Genomic DNA, 7846 nt, shown 5'->3' on the forward strand with positions numbered 1-7846 from the left:
AACCTACAAGGGGTAATAACCTGCTTGACTTAGTTCTGGCAAACAATGAATCCCTTGTTAATAATTTAGAAGTTTCAGAGGAACTGGGTGCTAGCGACCACAAATCAATTACATGTAGAATTGAATGGAAGTATGATAGTAGGGATAACTCAGTAACAGTCCCAGATTTTCGCTTAGCAGATTACGATGGGCTTAGAGAACACTTATCATCTGTTGACTGGGGTAACGAAGAGAGCTATCAATATGACAGTTTTCTGAACACAATACATGCTGCTCAAAGAACGTTTATCCCTTATAAGGAAATTAGATCAAATAGAAATGACCCAAAATGGATGAATAATAGGCTGAAATATCTACTAGGGCATAAGAAAGGAATTTATAGGCGTATCAAAAGAGGCGAGGGTCATCTTATGAATCAGTATATTAACATTAAGAGGGACATTAAAAAGGGGATAAGAAAAGCTAAAAGGGACTATGAAATTAAAGTTCCTAGGGATTCTAAAACTAACCCAAAAAGTTTTTTCCAGGTCTATAGAACAAAAGTCAGAGATAAGATAGGTCCCCTTAAAAATAACTATGGGCATCTTACTGACAAAGAGAATGAAATGTGCTCGATTTTAAATAATTATTTTCTCTCGGTTTTTACACAGGAAGACACTAATAATATTCCGGTAATTAATTTTTATAGTGGATCAGAAGAAGATAAATTATGTAACATCACAGTCACTAGTGAAATGGTTGTGAAGCAGATAGACAGACTGAAGCAAAATAAGTCACCGGGTCCTGATGAGGTTTTTTCAAGGGTTCTAAAGGAATGCAAAATGTAAGTCTGTGAACCATTAACTAATATTTTTAATTTATCTCTTCAAATAGGTGTAGTGTCTGATATGTGGAAGATGGCTAATGTAATTCCTATTTTTAAAACAGGGGACAAGTCGTTACCGTCAAATTACCGCCCAATAAGCCTGACCTCAATTGTAGGCAAATTACTAGAGTCAATTATAGCTGAGATTATAAGAAGCCATCTCGATAAGCATAGCTTGATTAATGATACTCAGCATGGATTCACAAGAGGCCGGTCTTGTCTAACTAATTTATTAACTTTCTTCAGTAAAGCTTTTGAGGCTGTTGACCACGATAAAGAATTTGATATTATTTACTTAGATTTTAGTAAGGCATTTGATAGAGTTCCGCACCAAAGACTGTTGAAGAAAGTAGCAGCTCATGGCATTGGGGGAAGGGTGCTCTCGTGGATCGAATCATGGCTCACAGACAGGAAGCAAAGAGTGTCCATAAATTGGGTTAAATCCGAGTGGGGATCAGTAACAAGTGGCGTTCCACAGGGATCAGTCTTGGGCCCGTTGTTGTTTATAATGATGATAAATTAGACACATGTGCAACACTTGGGTATCTTTATTGAGGAAACGTTTCGCCACACAGTGGCTTCATCAGTCCATACGTAGGAGAAACTTGAAGAACAGGAGGAGAATGAGGTAATCAGTCCCTCAACCTTGAGTCGATGTGTTCAGTCCATCAATCTTGAATAGAATACGGCATATCAGCGGAGAAGCAGCTGATAAACCGTATGGCAGGAGAGGTGCAGCAGTCATAGGTCGTGTCACATTTGTTCAATGTGGAAGTAGGTCGTGCCCAAGAATTAGGCAAGCGAAGAATTCCTAAGTATTAAGATCCCAAGAAGTTGCATCGACTCAAGGTTGAGGGACTGATTACCTCATTCTCCTCCTGTTCTTCAAGTTTCTCCTACGTATGGACTGATGAAGCCACTGTGTGGCGAAACGTTTCCTCAATAAAGATACCCAAGTGTTGCACATGTGTCTAATTTATCAACATGTCGGTTCTCTGAACCATTCATCTACAAACCTGTCAGACACTGCAACTTCTTGGGATCTTAATACTTGGGAATTCTTCGCTTGCCTAATTCTTGGGCACGACCTACTTCAACATTGAACAAATTTTACACGACCTATGACTGCTTCACCTCTCCTGCCAACGGTTTATAAGCTCCTTCTCAGCACGTATGCCGTATTCTATTCAAGATTGACGGACTGACCACATCGACTCAAGGTTGAGGGACTGATTACCTCATTCTCCTCCTGTTCTTCAAGATTCTCCTTTGTATGGACTGATGAAGCCACTGTGTGGCGAAACGTTTCCTCAATAAAGATACCCAAGAGTTGTACATGTGTCTAATTTATCAACATGTCGGTTCTCTGAACCATTCATCTACTCCCCTCATTCTTCGTCTAACAAGTGAATGTAACTTAAGAGTCTTCAATCTTTCTTCATAAGGAAGATTTCTAATGCTATGTATTAATTTAGTCATCCTACGCTGAATGTTTTCTAACGAATTTATGTCCATTCTGTAATATGGAGACCAGAATTGAGCTGCATAATCTAGGTGAGGCCTTACTAATGATGTATAAAGCTGCAGTATGACCTCTGGACTTCTGTTGCTTACATTTCTTGATATAAATCCCAGTAATCTATTTGCCATATTACGTACGCTTAGGCATTGCTGTCTTGTGGTTAGGTAAGACACATATGCAACAGTTAGGTATCTTTATTACGAAACGTTTCGCCTACACAGTAGGCTTCTTCAGTCGAGTACAGAAAAGTTGATAGAAGCAGAAGAGACTTGAAGACGATGTAATCAGTCCATCACCCTTAAAGTTTTGAGGTGGTCAGTCCCTCAGTCTGGAGAAGAGCATTGTTCCGAAGTCTGAAACAATATGCTTCTATCAACTTTTCTGTACTCGACTGAAGAAGCCTACTGTGTAGGCGAAACGTTTCGTAATAAAGATACCTAACTGTTGCATATGTGTCTTACCTAACAACCTGTCGGTATTTTATACCATTTTAATGTTCATTGCTGTCTTGGTTTAAGGTTGGTGCTCACCATAACCCCCAAGTCCTTTTCGCAATCTGTATGGCTAAGTTCTACATCATTTAACTTATAAGTGCTAGGGTTATGGACACTTCCGAGCTTCAGAACCTTGCATTTATCTACATTGAACTGCATCTGCCACTTTTCTGACCAAGAATAGAGCTTGTTTAAATCCTCCTGAAGTTCCTTAACATCTACGTTTGAATCAATTATCCTACCTATCTTTGTGTCATCGGCGAATTTGCTCATGTCACTAGTAACACCCTCATCAAGATCATTGATATATTATAAACAACAACGGGCCCAAGACTGATCCCTGTGGAACGCCACTTGTTACAGATCCCCACTCGGATTTAACCCCATTTATGGGCACTTTCTGCTTCCTGTCTGTGAGCCATGACTCGATCCACGAGAGCACTTTTCCCCCAATGCCATGAGCTGCCACTTTCTTTAACAGTCTTTGGTGCGGAACTCTATCAAAAGCCTTACTAAAATCTAAGTAAATAATATCAAATTCTTTATCGTGGTCAACAGCCTCAAAAGCTTCACTGAATAAAGTTAATAAATTAGTTAGACAAGACCGGCCTCTTGTGAATCCATGCTGAGTATCATTAATCAAGCTATGCTTATCGAGATGGCTTCTTATAATCTCAGCTATAATTGACTCTAGTAATTTGCCTACAATTGAGGTCAGGCTTATTGGGCGGTAATTTGACGGTAACGACTTGTCCCCTGTTTTAAAAATAGGAATTACATTGTAATAAAGTTGGTAGAATTACCGACAATATGTAAAGTAAAAGGACACAAGTGCAACTAATGTGACATTTATTGTAGCGAAACGTTGCTACAATAAATGTCACATTAGTTGCACTTGTGTCCTTTTACTTTACAGGAATTACATTAGCCATCTTCCACATATCAGACACTACACCTGTTTGAAAAGATAAATTAAAAATATTACTTAATGGTTCACAGAGTTCCAGCACAAGACCCATTTCCAGCAGTAATACCACCGCTCTTGCTGGCAAGAATTATTACATGAAGGCTCCTCCATATATGACAATGTGTTGGCTCAGTTTTATGAGTATGTTTAAAATGCTGCTAATGAATATACATATTTTGAGAACTCAAAATCGAGATAATTTCAAAGCTTCTTCGAGAATGTTATTCTGACTGACTACATATATATTGTATATGATAACCACCATTATGGAAAATGCTTATTAGAATTCTGACTGTGTGACGGTCACCTAAACGAAGCTACAATTAAGCATATACGCTAGAAACTGTGTTCACAATCTATTACTGACAAACTGCTATTCGTTACGAGTTCAGTGATGAAGGCTGGATGGTGAAAATGCTGAGGAATGAGCCAGTGCTGTTAATCCATACTGAAACTTTACTGAAACAAGAAAATAAAGGTGTTCAAGATATGGATAACTGCATTACAGGCTTTGACTATGATCTGAGTTTACCGATACGTCCTCACCATCTCTCCAGTCTAGACATCTGGAATCACTACAGCTTTTACATCATTTTGAAACTGAACATATTGATGGTGAGAAACTTGTCCACTCATGCTTCAACGAGTAAATATTCTCAAAAGTATAGTCATTTGATGCAGAGCTTCAAAGCAACACCAGACACAGTTTCTGAAAACCTCCCAGTATCAAAAATAACAAATAGAGGTTACAAAATCCGACATATAATGGAGAACATATCAATAGGTAAGGTAATAATCCCTTCAGAAAGCAGTGGGAGAAAGGTGGACCATGATAGGAGAGAAGCAACACAGTGTCACTGATGAGTGTCTATAAGGAATTTAATATTACAGGGTCCAGGAGAAAATATCAAATGTTAAACCACGGTACAGATGGGGTTAGAACCCATGGCGAGTGAGTCGTAAAACTCCAGGCCAGTAGCTTAAACCATGGGTTCAAACACCACCCGTACCTTAGTTTGTTTACAATCTTCTTATTACGATTTTGTAAGTCATCAAAAGCCAAAGTTGATAGAAACATTAAAGTTAGCTGAATTACAAGTCAAAGATAGCTTTATGCCTTCCATTGATACAAGATTCACCTGGAGATTGGCCGCAGCATCCACTGAGCACTGACGTCATGAATCTCGCTTTTTACGGACAGATTTTGCTGAGAAAATATTCACGCTTATTTTTGCTCGACAGGTATCAAAAACAGTGACCATGAGTGTCGATCATGCATTACCATAATAACATTTAACAATCTGTGTGAAGCGAGTGCGATGCCCTGACAACAAGGAGTTCAGGGACGTGTTCAGGATCCCTCAGAATAAGATCCCACGTCAACAATATTGAATGACTGGATTTAAAATATAGCAACATAAACACCAAATGTGCAGCTTGTATACTAACTAGGAAATAGCTACTGAGAGTTGTGTTTGATGCTGATGCCAAGCTTAGTGACGTTGCGGTCCGGACCGAAACGTCGTCATAAGTTTCAGTCTCTTATGTGCTGGTTATTTGTATATTGTTCCAGTCACGGTATTGTGACTAATTATTCCTTATACTCTTGTACGTATATTTACAACTCTGCATGTAAACGACACTTGAGTGTTTTTCCTCATGCTGCAAATGTTGCACACAGCTGTGCAACATGAAAGTCTAGGCGCTGTATGTCCCTTACGGGCTTAGCGATTCCTCACGAATGTATTATATATATATATATATATATATATATATATATATATATATATATATATATATATATATATGTGTGTGTGTGTGTGTGTGTGTGTGTGTGTGTGTGTGTGTGTGTGTGTGTGTGTGTGTGTGTGTGTGTGTGAGTGTGTGTGTGTATACTCACCTAATTGTGGTTGCAGGGGTCGAGACTCAGCTCCTGGCCCCGCCTCTTCACTGATCGCTACTAGTTCCTCTCCCTCTCTGCTTCCTGAGCTTTGTCATACCTCTTCTTAAAACTATGTATGGTTCCTGCTTCCACTACTTCACTTGCTAGGTTGTTCCACTTCCTGACGACTCTATGACTGAAGAACGTCCCTGTGACTCGTCTAAGTCTTCAGCTTCCAATTGTGCCCCTTGTCCCTGTGTCCCCTCTCTGGAACATCCTATCTCTGTCCACCTTGTCTATTCCCCGCAGTATCTTGTATGTCGTTATCATGTCTCCCCTGACCCTTCTGTCCTCCAGTGTCGTCAGTCCGATTTCCCTCAACCTTTCCTCGTACGACATTCCCCTGAGCTCTGGGACTAGCCTTGTTGCAAACCTTTGTACTTTCTCTAACTTCTTGACGTGCTTGATCAGGTGTGGGTTCCAGACTGGTGCTGCATACTCCAGTATGGGCCTAACATACACAGTGTACAGTGTCTTGAACGATTCCATATTAAGGTATCGGAACGCTGTTCTCAGGTTTGCCAGGCGCCCGTATGCTGCAGCGGTTATTTGGTTGATGTGTGCCTCCGGTGATGTGCTCGGTGTTATGGTCACCCCAAGGTCTTTCTCCCTGAGTGAGGTCTGTAGTCTTTGTCCACTTAGCCTATACTCTGTCTGCGGTCTTCTTTGCCCCTCCCCAATCTTCATGACTTTGCATTTGGCTGGATTGAATTCGAGAAGCCAGTTACTGGACCACATGTCCAGCCTCTCCAGGTCTCTTTGCAGTCCTGCCTCATCCTCGTCCGATTTAATTCTTCTCATCAACTTCACGTCATCTGCGAACAGGGACACTTCAGAGTCTATTCCTTCCATCATGTCGTTCACATATATCAAAAATAGCACTGGTCCTAGAACTGACCCCTGTGGGACCCCGCTCGTAACAGGCGCCCACTGTGATACCTCTTCACGTACCATGACTCGTTGCTGCCTCCCTGTCAGGTATTCCCTTATCCATTGCAGTGCCCTTCCTTTTACGTGTGCCTGATCCTCCAGCTTCTGCACTAATCTCTTGTGGGGAACTGTGTCAAAGGCCTTCCTGCAGTCTAGGAAAACGCAATCTACCCAACCCTCTCTCTCGTGTCTTACTTCTGTTACCTTGTCATAAAACTCCAGGAGGTTTGTGATACAAGATTTGCCTTCCATGAACCCATGCTGGTTTTTATTTATAATCTTGTTCCTTTCCAGGTGTTCGACCACTCTCCTCCTGATAATCTTCTCCATGACTTTGCACACAATACATGTCAGAGACACAGGTCTGTAGTTTAGTGCCTCGTTTCTGTTTCCTTTCTTAAATATGGGGACTACATTAGCTGTCTTCCATTTCTCAGGTAGTTGCCCAGTTTCAAGGGATGTGTTGAAGATTGTGGTTAGAGGCACACACAGCATCTCTGCTCCTTCTCTAAGGACCCATGGGGAGATGTTGTCCGGTCCCATCGCCTTTGAGGTGTCAAGGTCACTTAAGAGCTTCTTCACCTCCTCCTCAGTTGTTCGTATGTCATCCAACACTTGTTGGTATATTCCCTCTTGATGTTCCCTTCTGTGCTGTCTTCCCACAGCCCTTCCTGTCTCTACTGTAAAAACTTCCTTAAATCTCCTGTTCAGCTCCTCACATACCTCCTGATCATTTCTTGTGAGTTCTCCACCTTCTGTCCTTAATCTGATCACCTGGTCTTTGACTGTTGTCTTCCTCCTGATGTGGCTATACAACAGTTTCGGGTCAGTCTTGATTCTCGATGCTATGTCATTTTCATACTGTCGCTGGGCCTCCCTCCTTACCTGTGCGTACTCATTCCTGGCTGTGCGACTGATCTCCCTATTTTCGTGTGTTCTCTGCCTTCTGTACTTTTTCCATTCTCTATTGCACTTTGTTTTTGCCTCCTTACACCGTCGGGTAAACCAGGGGCTTGTTCTGGTCTTCCCGTTGTTACTGTTGCCCTTGGGAATGAACCTTTCCACTGCCTCCTTGCATTTTGTTGCTACATATTCCATCATTTCATTTACTGGCTTTCCTGCCAGT

This window comes from Cherax quadricarinatus, chromosome 4 (genome assembly GCF_038502225.1).
Source record: "Cherax quadricarinatus isolate ZL_2023a chromosome 4, ASM3850222v1, whole genome shotgun sequence".
In the NCBI taxonomy this organism is placed as follows: Eukaryota; Metazoa; Arthropoda; class Malacostraca; order Decapoda; family Parastacidae; genus Cherax; species Cherax quadricarinatus.